The sequence below is a fragment of the Canis lupus genome, chromosome 14 (genome assembly GCF_003254725.2).
Source record: "Canis lupus dingo isolate Sandy chromosome 14, ASM325472v2, whole genome shotgun sequence".
Lineage (NCBI taxonomy): Eukaryota > Metazoa > Chordata > Mammalia > Carnivora > Canidae > Canis > Canis lupus.
In genome coordinates this window covers 34208567-34222683 of record NC_064256.1, presented here as the reverse complement: position 1 = coordinate 34222683, position 14117 = coordinate 34208567, and the positions used below count along the sequence as shown (strand labels likewise).

At 35.7% G+C, this 14117-nt stretch overlaps 1 protein-coding gene across 1 annotated transcript in view; it reads right to left on the bottom strand.

Annotated features, from left to right (window-relative positions):
* ITGB8 (integrin subunit beta 8) overlaps positions 1 to 14117 on the bottom strand; it is a 111561-nt gene that overhangs the window by 84840 nt on the left and 12604 nt on the right. The window lies entirely within an intron of this gene.

Sequence of the window (14117 nt, the reverse complement as noted above, 5' to 3'; positions counted from 1 at the left end):
AGCCACAACATTGAAAACTCCCCCTTTTCAGGTGTGGACTGCGCACTGGGACTCACAGAATTAGCTAAACAAACCAAGAACCCAGCTGGAAAATTACAAGTGCCCTAGATCTGCAAAACAGGTCCTTTTGAGAGACCAAATGAATGCTCCAAACCTGAAAAACTGATAACTTTGAAACACAATTCACTATCGTCAATGTACTCTAAATAAATAGAATTAATTTTAGTTCAGCTTCTTATTTTCTTTCTTTGGTTCCAAGTTGGAACAGCTTTTGTTTTGCTGTAGGTGATCTTAAAGGAAAGGCCTGAAAAGTGGCTGGGATGGAGATGAGGTCTTTAAATTTGAACACAAAAGGAGCTCTCGACAGTCACTCTTCAATGCGGGGACATGTATATTTTCTAGAGATTATTTCACAGTCTTAAAGAATACAGCCACTGTTGAGACAGTGTGGTACTGCAATGGAGAAAAAAAGTCAGGGCAGCCCGGGTGGCTCAGTGGTTTAGTGCCTGCCTTCTGCCCAGGGTGTGATCCTGGAGACCAGGGATTGAGTCCCATGTCTGGTTCCCAGCATGGAGCCTGCTTCTCCCTCTGCCTGTGTCTCTGCCTCTCTCTCTCTCTCTCTCTCTCTCTCACTCTCTGTCTGTACCTCTCATGAATAAATAAATAAAATCTTTAAAAAAAAAGGCAGTTCATAATCCCTATAAGGATGTGTGTGTAAGTGTACTCTACACTGTAAAGTGACTATCACATCAGAGTTTCATGATGTATTTAAAAATCTAACTCTTGATGTTGGAAATGTAAATAGTAATTATAGTATTAAGTGAAATGTAAATTAATGTAAATAATAATGGATGTAGTTTTGTGACATTGAATAGGTATACACCAATTTTTAACTCTATACATATCTTCATCTTTCGCTTACCATGGGGTTATGACTTTAAAAATCCATCATAAGTTGAAAAAACTCTAAGTTGGAAATGCATTTAATACACCTAACTTACTGAACATCATAGTTTGGCCTAGTCTACCTTAAACATGCTCAGAACATTTACATTAGCCTGCAGTTGGGCAATATCATCTAACACAAAGTCTATTTTATAATGAGTATTGACTATCTCATGTAGTCTATTGAATACTGTATGGAAAGTGAAAAACAGAATGTTTGTATGGGTATAGAATGGTTGTAGGTGTATTGGCTGTTTACCCTTGTGAGAGCATGGCTGACTGGGAACAGTGGCTAACTGGTACTGCCCAGTATGAGAGGTAGGTATCCTACCACAGATCACTAGCCTGGGAAAAGAGAAAAATTTGAATACAATTTCTATTGAACTTGTATCACTTTTGTATCTTTGTAAAGTCAGAAAATTGTGAGTCAAACCATCATTAAGTCAGGGACTACCTGTATAGTTAGATGTCTATATACCCTATATACCAGGTCAAAACAACTGTGTAGCAAGAAGAATAAAACATTTTGTAAATCTGTTGCAGGAAACTTCTGGAGCCCTTTAAAAAGAAAGACTTCCATGTTTTGTTATATGAAACCCATGTAAATATGTATCAGGATACCAGTTTTATGGAGTTGTTGAAGAATAATTACAGTGCCATTTATCATCACTTCACAGTTGTAAAGAGGTTATAATTCTGGTTATCAAAGTAAAATAAGACAGTATCCCAGCTGAGACTGCGATCCTGGCAAGTTATTTATAAACAAGTACATTTTGGTCTATAAAGATAAAAGTGAATTCTCCTGAGCTCTGCAAATCATCTGCAGGGTTTTCTTTCTTTCTTTCTTTCTTTCTTTCTTTCTTTCTTTCTTTCTTTCTTTCTTTCTTTCTTTCTTTCTTTCTTTCTTTCTTCTTTCTTTCTTTCTTTCTTTCTTTCTTTCTTTCTTTCTTTCTTCTTTCTTTCTTTTTCTTTCTTTCTTCTTTCTTTCTTTCTTTCTTTCTTTCTTTCTTTCTTTCTTTCTTCTTTCTCTTTCTTTTTCTTTCTTCTTTCTTTCTCCCTCCCTCCCCCCCTCCCTCCCTTTCTTTCTTTCTTTCTTTCTTTCTTTCTTTCTTTCTTTCAGGGTTTTCTTTCAGTAAATAAAATCAGAGCCCAGGGACAAAGCTTGCTTTTTTTTTTTCCCAATATGTTATTAGTCACCGCAACTTATCCTTTTTTCTATAAGAAAATATATAAGATATTGTGAAGAAATACGGCATTGTTATCTTCATCACATTACCTGAAGAATTCTAACAGAAAAAAATTTTCAGAAGATGGTTAGTTGACTAATTCTTGTTTCTATGATGTTCTGCTGTCTTGCTTTGAAATTTCTGACAGCTAATTTTTCATCATTTGTGGTAATGAGAGCAAATGAAATTCATGGATGGTCTAAAAATAACACTTTAGCTATTCATTCCAGTCTTCCTATCATCAGATTCTTTTAGTTGCTAATAAGTCATCAAATTAGATGAATTAAGTTTCTTCCCCACTCCTTTGATTTCTCTTTAACCTGGCTTTCTGGCTAACTCAGTCTATGGTGAGAAATTAATAAGCTATAGATGGATAGCAGCAGTGAGAGAGACATATGAGAGACTGCTCCTTTTAGTGTGTGTTCAACGTTTAACTAGATTTTGTTCAAATCATTGAATCATGATACAGTTAAGACCATATGTATGTTTTAATATTACATCTTTCTGAAGTTAGGGTCAATGTTCACAAGTTGTCTATAAGCTTGCTTCATCTACAGCTCTAAGGAGATGATGAATGATCCAGTAAGTGGGATGTATTATTGTAACCATGACCTCTAGCTTCTTCCAGTGATAAAGAAGAGAAGTCCCTGGAAGGTAGTTTTCACTGAAATGTTCTTCATACTGTGGACTAAAGACTGCCTACAATATAATCATCTGTTGAGTGATTCCTTAGCTCTATTCCAGGAGATTCTGAATCACAGATCTGCTGTGGTATCCAGCAGTATTTATTATTATAAGATGCTCAAATAGTTCTTTATGTTCTGCCATTTAAGAACTCCTACCATAGTAGATTCACACAGAAACTCCCCAAAGGCCTAACATAGTACTTATTGACAAACTCCAGTGTCAGAAACAAAACCAAAGAAAAATGAAATGCTGAAGCCAATGTCTCTAATCAAGGTATTCCAGGAATGATTAACTCTGTGAGATGTTAATGTTTTCGGAAACTGACTTCCATGACTAAGTTTAGGAAATGCTGGTTAAAGTTAAGTAAAATCCTTTACTGGAGGATTTTTCAGAAACATACGGGCTGCATGCAACTAGATTCTCTAAAAGAAGACCACCTTTTCACAAAACATCTCACAGACTAATTTCCAAAAGGCACACTGCTGAATGAATCCTATTTTATGAAATTGGAAACTAAGAACCAGATTGGTGAGAAGACTGACCTTACTTCTTCAAAAGAATTATTGAGCAGACAGACATAAATCAGAGCTCTCAGTCTTGTCCACTACCTCGTATCAGTGATGACTTTTGGTTTCAAGTAACAGAGTCAGACTGTGACTGCCATAAGTGAAAGGGGAAATTATTGGAAGGAAATTGGGAGCTCACAGAATCAGTAGGAGGCTGAGAGACCAGGATTGAACAAGGTCAAAAACCAAGGGAGGCATAAGCAAGGGCAGTAAGCATGCAGCAAAAACAAATACTTTTCTAATCTTCCCTTCATCTTTGACACTTGCTGAAGATTTAAAATCCTGGCTGGGAATGTCAAGTTTTCAGAACTTTAGTCACATGACAGGCCCTTGGCTTTTTGAGGATAGAGGGAGAGGAGGAGGAACTCTTGCCTTTGTATCACTCAGTGAAAAATATAATACTGTTTCAACAAGATGATACAAAATCACCTAGGTTGATGAAGGAAGCCCTGTAAAGTGACAGATGCTTATCACTTGCATATCCTGACTTCCACAGGCTACTGCTTTGTATAACAGTTGGATTTTGGATTTCTATAACATGCAGCAAACTAATGCTTATTTAGCCTTTAACTCATAAGAATCATTATAGAGAAATGATGACCTTTGAAGGAATTTCTTAGCTTTGTGAAGTCCTTTATTGGCCAAGTCTGGAGCAGATGCTATTGTTGACCTTTCTCTGTCCCTCTAGGCGTGCTACTTTATTCTACACAGCCAGAAGTGCTGGAGACTGAACACTCATGGACCCTGTCTCAACTGAGAACTGATCTAATGGGAACAGAGTTATAAATACTCCAGCTCCCTTGTTCCTTGTATGGAATCACTTTGGGCCTTGTGTTCTACACTAGTACTTCTCAAACTATTTTTGGATTAGTTTTTAAATTTTCAATCCATCATGGATTGGTACTTTAAAAAAATTAAATAAAATGAATTACTAGAAAAATGGTTGTCATACAAATGTCAAATTGTTATAAAAGTTCTTAAGTACTAACTTACTTTTTATACATGATTTATTCTGGAGCAGCCTTGAAAGGTGCAAAGACTGATACTGTCATACACCACATTCTGAGTAATATTAAACGCCATTCCCCCAGGTTCCCTTACAGATGTAAGCTGCAGTTGCCCACACTGATAACTTTATTCAAACATATTCTTCCATTGGCCACCTTCTCCCTCATTTCCCCACTGTTCCCTAGTATTTCCTTGTCTCAGGGTCCTCTTCTAGAGGAACCTAAACTGAGACAAATAATAAATAAATCTGGACACCACTCTCTGGAGTCCTCCACGTGTGATTTTGAATTTTATTCTTTTCTATTAGGCAACCTACAGAATAAAAAGTACAGGAGGTTTGGAGTCTGAAAAAACTGTGTTTGAATCTGTTACTTAGCAGCTGTAAAATCGTGGGCAGATTATTTACCTTCTCAGAGCCTCAGTTTATTCATTTATGCACAACAAAATTAAAATAACTATCAAAATTGCAAATTAAAATAATGAGCTACCACTGTACTTCTATTGGAATCACCAGAGTCCAAACACTGACAACTGGTGAGGATATGGCGTAATAGGAACCCCCATTCATTGCTGGCATGAAATGCAACATGTTACAGCCACTTTAGGAGAGTTTCATCGTTTCTTACAAAACTAAACACACTCTTACATATAATCCATCAATTGCACTCCTTGCTATTTAACCAAAGAAGTTTAAAATTTATGTCTACACAAAAACCTGCACATAGATGTATACTGCAGTTGTATTCATAATTGCCAACACTTGCAAACAATCGAAGTGTTCTTTCATAGGTGAATGGATAAATAAACTGGTATATCCAGACAGTGGAATATTATTCAGTACTAAAAAGAAATGAGCTATCAAGCCATGAAGAGATATGAAGGAAACTTAAATGTGTATTGCTAAATGAAATAAGTCAATGTGCAAAATCTACATAATATATCATTCCAACTGTATGACATTCTGGAAAGGCAGAAGTGTGGAAATAGTAAAAAGATGATTACTAAGGTAAGGGAGGAGGAAACCATAAATTGATGGAACATGGAGGATTTTTAGAGCAGTTAAGCAACTTCATATAATACTACAATGGTGGATGCATGTCATTGTACTTTTGTCAAAATCCATAGAATGAATCCTGATGTAAGCTATGGACTATGGGTGATAATGATGTGACAATGTAGGTTCAGTCCTTGTTTCAGGTGTACCACTATGATATGGGATGTTAACAGTAGGGAAGGTTAGGTGTATCAGAGTTCTAGGAGGCATATGGGAACCCTCCATATATTCCATTCAATTTTGCTGTGAACTTTAAGCTACTCAAAAAGGAAACTTTAGGGGCATCTGGGTGGCCCAGCTGGTTAAGCACCTGGCTCTTGATTTTTGGTCATGATCTCAGGGTCATGGTCAAGCCCCACATTGGGCTCCACACTCAGTGGAGAATCTGCTTGAGAATCTCTCCCTGTCCCTTTGCCCCTCCCCTCATTCTTTCTTTCTTTCAAATAAAGAAATAATTTATTTAAAAAAGTAAAGTTTATATTACACACACACACACACATACCTACCAAATAAGACTATTGTGAGACTCAATGGAGAGATCATGCATGAAACACATTTAGAATTCACCATATATGCTCCAAACAGTTTTCACAATGGCAATTTAGATTAAATTTCATAATATTAACAACATTGAAAATACATACTTATTTCAAGACTTGCATATTGTCATAAAATATCATAAAAATATCATGAAATATCTGTGGTTTTGATTAATACATAACTTTCCTGGTAACTATACAATTATTTACCCATATTAGTAGATGTAGCAAGCATGACTTAATATAGATACCTATAATCTATTCTTTATAATGGTCTGATTCTATGTCTCCTTAATCAAACAAAATTGTTCCTCAATCTTTTCAGCCTGAAGTCATTCTTGTGCAGTTTGACATAAAAATATATGAAAGCTTCACTTATTTGTACATGACAGGGACAATTTTTCTTTTTTTCTCTTCTTTTTCAAAGATTTTATTTATTCATTCACGAGAGACACAGAGAGAAGGCAGAGACAGAGACAGAGGGAGAAGCAGGCTCCCTGCAGGGAGCCCGATGTGGGACTCGATCCCAGAACTCTGGGATCATGCCCTGAGCCGAAGGCAGAGGCTCAACCGCTCAGCCACCTAGGCGTCCCAATACTGCCTTTTATTTAAAGTCCAACATGTTTAAACTTATATGTAGTCGGGGGTAATATGAATATGTAGTATATTTTAAATGTTATTGCTTTATTGCTCAGTACTCTAAATGGATAGCAAAGTTAAGGGCCCACAGCTGGTTTTCCCAAATAGAGGTATCAGCAGATATTAAAAAGACAACATTTCACCATTGACATAGTTCATTTGTTGAGCCAGAATGGTATGTGGACTGATTTGCACATCATTACACAGCTAAAGGCCTTTCTGAACGTCAATAATTCAGAGTGAGCCCACTACTAAAATTTTCCCTCTCAGCATTTTCTCATGATCACATAGCCTCTGGAGAATGAAGTCACTACACAATTTAAATTATTCTAATCAGATTCACATGGCATTTTTATACTTGGAATGTTTCCATTCTCAACCCCTTTCTCCAATTTCAAAATTACTTCATGTTTCACCTTGAAGAATGTGACCTTTTAACATAGTGAGGAAATTCTTTGTAAATTAGGCACAGGATATTCAATTTCAACATTCATTTAATAAATACGTAAATATTTATTGAACATTTGCTACGTGTAAAGTGATAGATCCTATGGAAAATATAAGCATCAGTAAAATCTAGTCCTCTTCTCAAAAGTATTTAATCTGACTTAGAAATAATATGTGATTAAAAAAAAGATGACTGAGTAAGTAGAATAGATCAGAAGTAGACTCTAACATCAATAATAATTTAATATAACACAAAATGTGCTTTGAAAATTGATGGAGAGGGAATAAATATTTTAACAAATAGTATTGGGATAATTGTTAGCTATTTGGAAAAAAGCAATATTAATTTAGAAAGTTACAATATACCCAAATACAGTCATGATAAATTAAAGGGCTTAAGTGTAAAACTACAAGACTATACATATCTTTTTTTCTGATACTGGCAGTAAAACTTCTTTCTGAAATGCAAATATAATTTATCTAATTCCAGAAGAATAAACCAACAAGTTTGATGATGATTTCTTGAAAACTTAGGTGTTTATACATACTTAAGAAGAGGTATAAATACATACCATAGAATGTGTACATACAAATTAATAAGAAAACATTTAGTCTACAGTAGATTAATGTGCAACACTAATTTCATGTCTGGGAAGTTAGTCCTCTAAAGATTCAGAAATATAAGAAAATTGTTTATAAAGATGCACATTTCAGTATGATACACAATAACAAAAAATGCAAATGATATTTTTGGTCATTTGAACCCTTTTCAAGCTAACGTAGCAAAGAAGATTATCAAGGTTTTTTTTTAAATTTTTATTTATTTTAGAGAGAGAGAGAGAGAGAGAGAAAGCACAAATAGGGGGAGCAGCAGAGGGAGAAGGAGAAGCAGACTCCCTGCTGAGCAGGGAGCCTGGTATAAGACTTGATCCCAGGAACCTAGGATCACAGTTCAAGCTGAAAGGCAGACACTTAACCAACTGAGCCACCCAGGCACTCCAGAAGATTATCAACTTTTTAAGTGTGCCCTAGATAATATTATTCTCTCTTTGAGATGTACGCTGCATAATCCTGTCTTTCATTAGTTAACAAATTATATTTAATCCCATTATAGTGACATGTTCGCCATCTTTTCCTCCCTTTTTTTTTTTTTCTTCATCTTTTCCTTCCTATTTAATGTCCTTACTGCTGCCTTAATCCTTCTTTTGAACTCCCAGCCATCTCATCCCATGCTATGGAAGCTTTCCTTCTGAAACACAAATCTAAACTTGTTATTCTTTCTTAGATCTTTCTATGGTTCATCTTATGCTATTCCCCAAACTTTCTCTAAGCCATGAAAGAGAACTTTAGTGAGCATCAACTATGAAACCTTGAATATGATGGCCCTAAATCACAATTCCTGGTACCATTTTGTATGACATCTCCCTTGACTACCCTATGCTCTACAGAAGAGGATCTTGATTTTCTATAAGCACTTTCACTTGCCTTTTCACAGGCTTCAACATCAGCTGAATATGTTTTCCTTACCTGCTTTTCCTTTCCATTTGTTCCACTTGATTGTTAAGAATAATTTCTGTTACCATTTCTACCAAGTCTTTCAGGATTTTTCTTGGTATAATCTACAATATCTTTCACTTCTAAGTAATCTTTAAATAAAATAAAAAGTAATATCTTTTTATTATAGAAAATTTGAAGAATATATTACATTTTCATGGTGAATTTTATTTGCCTTATTTTTATGTAGCTTTGTTCAGACTGGGTCTACCATTTTGTTTTTAATATGTATTCTTCATGAACATATTTCTATGTTATATATTATTCTCTAGTGAGTTTGTTATTCAGTTTACTTAAATATGCTCCTTGACTCCACCAGATTTTTGGCAGTGAAACAGTTTACTCAAACTAGGTATTTTGAGGAGAATTTGTTAATAAGTTTGTAATAATTTGTAAATAAAAATAATTGTTTATAAACATGAGAGTAGAGTGTCAGTGTTAATGCTGTATTCTTGAATTAGAAACAGTGGGGAGATGCATCACTATGCTCAGGCTTGAAAGAGTAGAATAAGAGTGTATTATTAAACCCCAGAGGTATTGAGTGTGTAGATACCACCTGACAGGTTCTATCACCTTTGTTCAAGAGTGACAGCCAGCCTGAGATCATTTGCACAGACAGGACAGGAAGAATAACTGCCTCTATTTCATTCTTTTCATCTTCTCTGATGTCCTGTTAAGACATACCATGGGTGAAGCCCATCCCTAAGCAAGAGGGTAGTGGAGCAATAGCCAGGGTTCAGGCAGGCTGGCCCCTCAAGCCAGAGTGGAGTGGAGAGGTAGTGAAGCAAAAAAAAAAAAAAAAAGATACTTGGCATCCCTTAGAATGGCATGTGGGTCATTTATGGGTTTTGACCATTTTAATAACAAACATATATGCATAAATCTTTATTTAAATTATTAAATATTTAAGATTTTTTCCTTAAGAAAAATTTTTGAGGTGAAGTTACTGAGTCAAAGGTTAAATACATTCTCAGGGCTCTTTATACTTTCTGCCAAATAGCTTTGCTTTATCAAAGGACCCAGAAAAATAAGAATAAAAGGACTTGAGAAGTTTTACCCAATGAAGAGCCCAGTGCTAGGAACTCATTGTGTCTTTGGAAATGGCATCTTAAGACAGGCTTCTTCAGCAGGAAATGGAAAGTAGAGTTAAGCGGTATAATTGAAATTGAAACCTAAAGGGTAGGTTTTATGGAAGGGAACAAGTGATAGTGTCATCTTCTGGGGCTTATAGCAGTAAGGAACTTTTAGCACCCTTGGCTTGAAGGGTCAAGAAGAGGCAGTATGTCAGGGCACACACACACAAAAGGTCTATAGGAGCTGTATAAAGAAAGCCTCCAGACAAGAAGGAAGGAACCAGTTGGTGAACAGCAGGGGAAAATCAGGGCAAATCAAGAAAGATCTTGATATCAATTTCTTCCTACCCTCCAAACTCCTGTCAGTGCCTCAGATGGATCAAACCTAATGGAAGCCAGAGATAAAGTAACCCTTCAATGCAATCTACACTGGCCAGTTTCCCGGGACAGAGAGGGTAGAGAAGGGAACTGGATGGGTAAATGGAGAATATTCAACTTGTTTAGTTTCAAAGGAGATCAATTGGCAAGGGAAAGGAGATTGGCTTTATTAAGATAGCCATAATCTATCTTGGCAAGATTTGCAAAAAAACAAAGCAAAACAAAACAAAAACCAAAACAAAACAAAAACAAAAACGACCATAAAAATTGCCCATTACTCTTTGCCTAATAAGTGTTTTTATTGCTGCAAGCAAATGTAAGTTTCCTCTCAAATATACCCCTAGTTGTTTGCTTGAATTTCCTGGACCTTCTTGACTGACTGTGAAACACAAATTTTAGAATCAAATATGAACACATGTTTTCTTTGGCCCTCATACTATCTGCCTTTAGAGTGGTTTAACTTAATTTTTTTTTTAATTTTTGCCAAATGCTTTAAAATTAGGAGATATCATAAAATCCCAGTTTTAGTTTCTTTTTAACAGTCAGACTATTAAGACACAACTGGGCCTACATTTCTGTAAGACATTGAGCTGGAGCTGCATATCTTCTCCTACTTAAGAAGGAGCCCAGACTCTTCAGTTTGCCACAGTCCTCACCATTCCCGGTTGTAATTTTGATAGCCAGTTACAGTTTTTCAATACAATCATGCTACTGCTTTTCATATACCTAAGATGGGTTTGCTCTTATATATGTCCAAGTCCTGTAGACATTTGAGTTTGTGGTCTTTTCATTAGTGGCTCATAGACAAAGGAGGCCTCATTTATTTTCTTAGGATCAACTGAACATTTGACATCAATGCAGCAGGAGCTACATTATGAACAGTAAGAGGTGGTATAAGTAAAACTACTGACAATATTTTCACAATTCCTTTTGCCAAATAGTGATTGCCTATTACCTGTCCGGTGTCCTGGCCTTTACCACTTTCCATTATGTCTCCTCTCTGCAGGAAGTGGCATGGAATTATAACAGCTTTTCTCTCATTAAAACAGATTTCTTTTTATGAAACCGGACACTGCCCAGATGGTGAAACTAAATAATAATATGGCTCTCTATTATAGACATTGAAGATGATATTAGATGCTCAAGCAAAGATATATGTACAAGTGGGCAATGTCAGGTTTTATTTGCATAAAATGTTTGGTAAGACATTAGGCCTAGAACCTTTAAGAAACTTTTTATTAACACCTCTTAGAATATAAGAAAGGTTAAAAGACTAGAAAGGTTAAAAGACAACAAGAGTTTAAAGAACTTAAGGTTTTGTTTTAAATATTTTACCCAGATAGCAAACAATATGTGTTTAGAGAAAGGAGAGAAATAACAACTGGAGGCATAAATGCCATATGACCTTACTTTAGAAGAACAACAGAGCTTAAAAAATCAGTCCAAAAACCTTACTCTGTCTTTGTTTTTTCCTACCTATTTTCAACCCTAGGACAGAAGATTCAAGAGTATATTAGACCACACATACATTTGTGTTTTCAGGAATGTGAAAAATAATTTTTGCTGACTAGGGAACCAGATTCTTAAGACTAAGCAGGATTTAATGAGATAAAGTTCATGGTAGGACATCTTAGATTAAGTAAGTGATTAAAGCCCTTTAAACATAAGAATTTCTCTCAAGATTCAGCCATCCTGGGAAACCTGAGTGGGTGGCTTAGTGGTTTAGCGCTGCCTTCAGCCCAGGGCCTGATCCTGGGGACCCAGGATCAAGTCCCACATTGGGCTCCCTGCATGGAGCCTGCTTCTTCCTCTGCCTGTGTCTCTGCCTCTCTGTGTGTGTGTCTCTTATGAGTAAATAAATAAAATCTTAAAAAAAGAAAAAAGATTCAGCCATCCTGCGACCTAAAAGGACTTGAATCAGTTGAGTGAATAGGATTAGGAAGATTAGACGTGGTACCTGAGTGTGAGTGCCTTGGATAAAAGGGCAAACAAAATCCAGGTATGAGATTTTAAGAGAGATTAAATGAGAGATTTTAAGGACTGAAATTAAAAGTGAGAGTTTTAGTAAGATGAATAAGGTCTGAGAATCTAATGTAAAATAAGGTAACTATAATTGATGGCACTGTATTGTATAATTGAAAATTGCTAAAGGGGTAGAAAAATGTTCTCATAAAAAAGATAAATATGCGAGGTGATTGATGCATTAATTACCTAGATAGAAGAATTCTTTCACAATGTATACCTATATCAAATCACCATGATGTACACTTTAAATATGTTATAATTTTTATACCAATTATACCTCAGTGAAGCTGAAATTTTTTAAAAAGTAAAATTTTTAACTAAATACAATATTTATCTTAGGTTTTTATCTTTGTACATCTTATGCTGAATAAATCATTAGTAAAACACTTTATATCTTTATTCTATTACTAATTCAATAAACACATACAGAGCTTTGAGGCATCCTTATTTTTCTCCTAAGTGGCTAGCATACAATAATTAATAAGACATAGTCTCTATGTCCTAGGACTTCACAGTACACCGAGATAGCCATTTAAAAAATAACTACAATATAATTCTATATTAATTATATGAGCAATAATAGCAATATGTTTGGAATATGTGAGATAGTATAGGGAAGTGAAAAATTTACTCCTTTGGGGAATCAAGAAAAGCTTTACATGAGAGAAGCTTACATGGGGTTTTAACAAATGAATGAGGAATAGTTACTGGGGTAATGAAGTGAACAGAACAGAATGTGCAAGAGCCCAAAGTTATTAACTTTTGTAGTGGGTTCCAGTTTGAATGTGGAAGGAAATAGCCAATAAAGAGGCTAGAGAGGTAGGTAGAAATAGACCATGGAAGACCCTGTTGGGCAAGGAGTTTGGACTTTCTCCTGCACATGATGAGGAGTCATTGTGAAATCCTAAGAAGGCAAATGATTTAGTTATATTGTCATTTTGGATATATCATTCTGGTATCAGTGTGGAGAGTGAATGTGAGAGGATCAGACTGCAGCAGGATTAGGTGAGATGTGCAAAGGACCTGGGCCAGGAAAGTGGTATTTGATGAGGACAGGAGGCAATAATTTTGAGATATTTATATTTAGGAGGTAAAAAAAAGATATCTAGGATATATTTAGTGATTAGTCAGGGAATATAAAAGGAAAAGTAAGATATACTGGGGAAGATAATTTAGAAGTGGCCTGCAAGAATTTCAGGTGGAGATATCCAGAAGACAGTTGGGAATATAGGTTTGAAGCTTAAAACAGAAGTATATACTGTTATAAGGTAGTATATAAAGTCATGGGTATTCTTTGGTGGAATATGTAGAAGAATTACAAATTATGGTCGAGAAGAGGAATCTGTGAAACAGCAATTAAAGGCTGAGATGAGATACTCAGTGAGTCAAGAGAACAAGGTTAGTAGAGACTCATTGATAGAAACCAAGAAGAAATGAAACATATCTAAAAAGAAAGATAGATTCGAGGGTCAAATGCTACAGAAAAGTCAATCTTCATAAGGGCTTCAAATGCCCTAATAGATTGGAACCTAGGAGATTGTTGTTAGGGTGAGCATTCTCTGTAAAAGGTGCCAGATTAAACTACCTGAACAAGTTGAAGACATCTTTTGGTATGCTGATATGAGAAGAGGATGAAAGTAGTCAGAATAAATTGAGAGAAAGTTCTACATTTCTTAAAGCATCCTTATATATGCTGCCATATTAATAGTTTTTTTAGGGATCCCTGGGTGGCGCAGCGGTTTGGCGCCTGCCTTTGGCCCAGGGCGCGATCCTGGAGACCCGGGATCGAATCCCACATCGGGCTCCCGGTGCATGGAGCCTGCTTCTCCCTCTGCCTGTGTCTCTGCCTCTCTCTCTCTCTCTCTCTCTGTGACTATCATAAATAAATAAAAATAAAAAAAAATAAAAAATAAAAAATAGTTTTTTTAAAATAAAATCAGTATGGAAACATTTGTTTGGTATCACAGCGTAAGCTA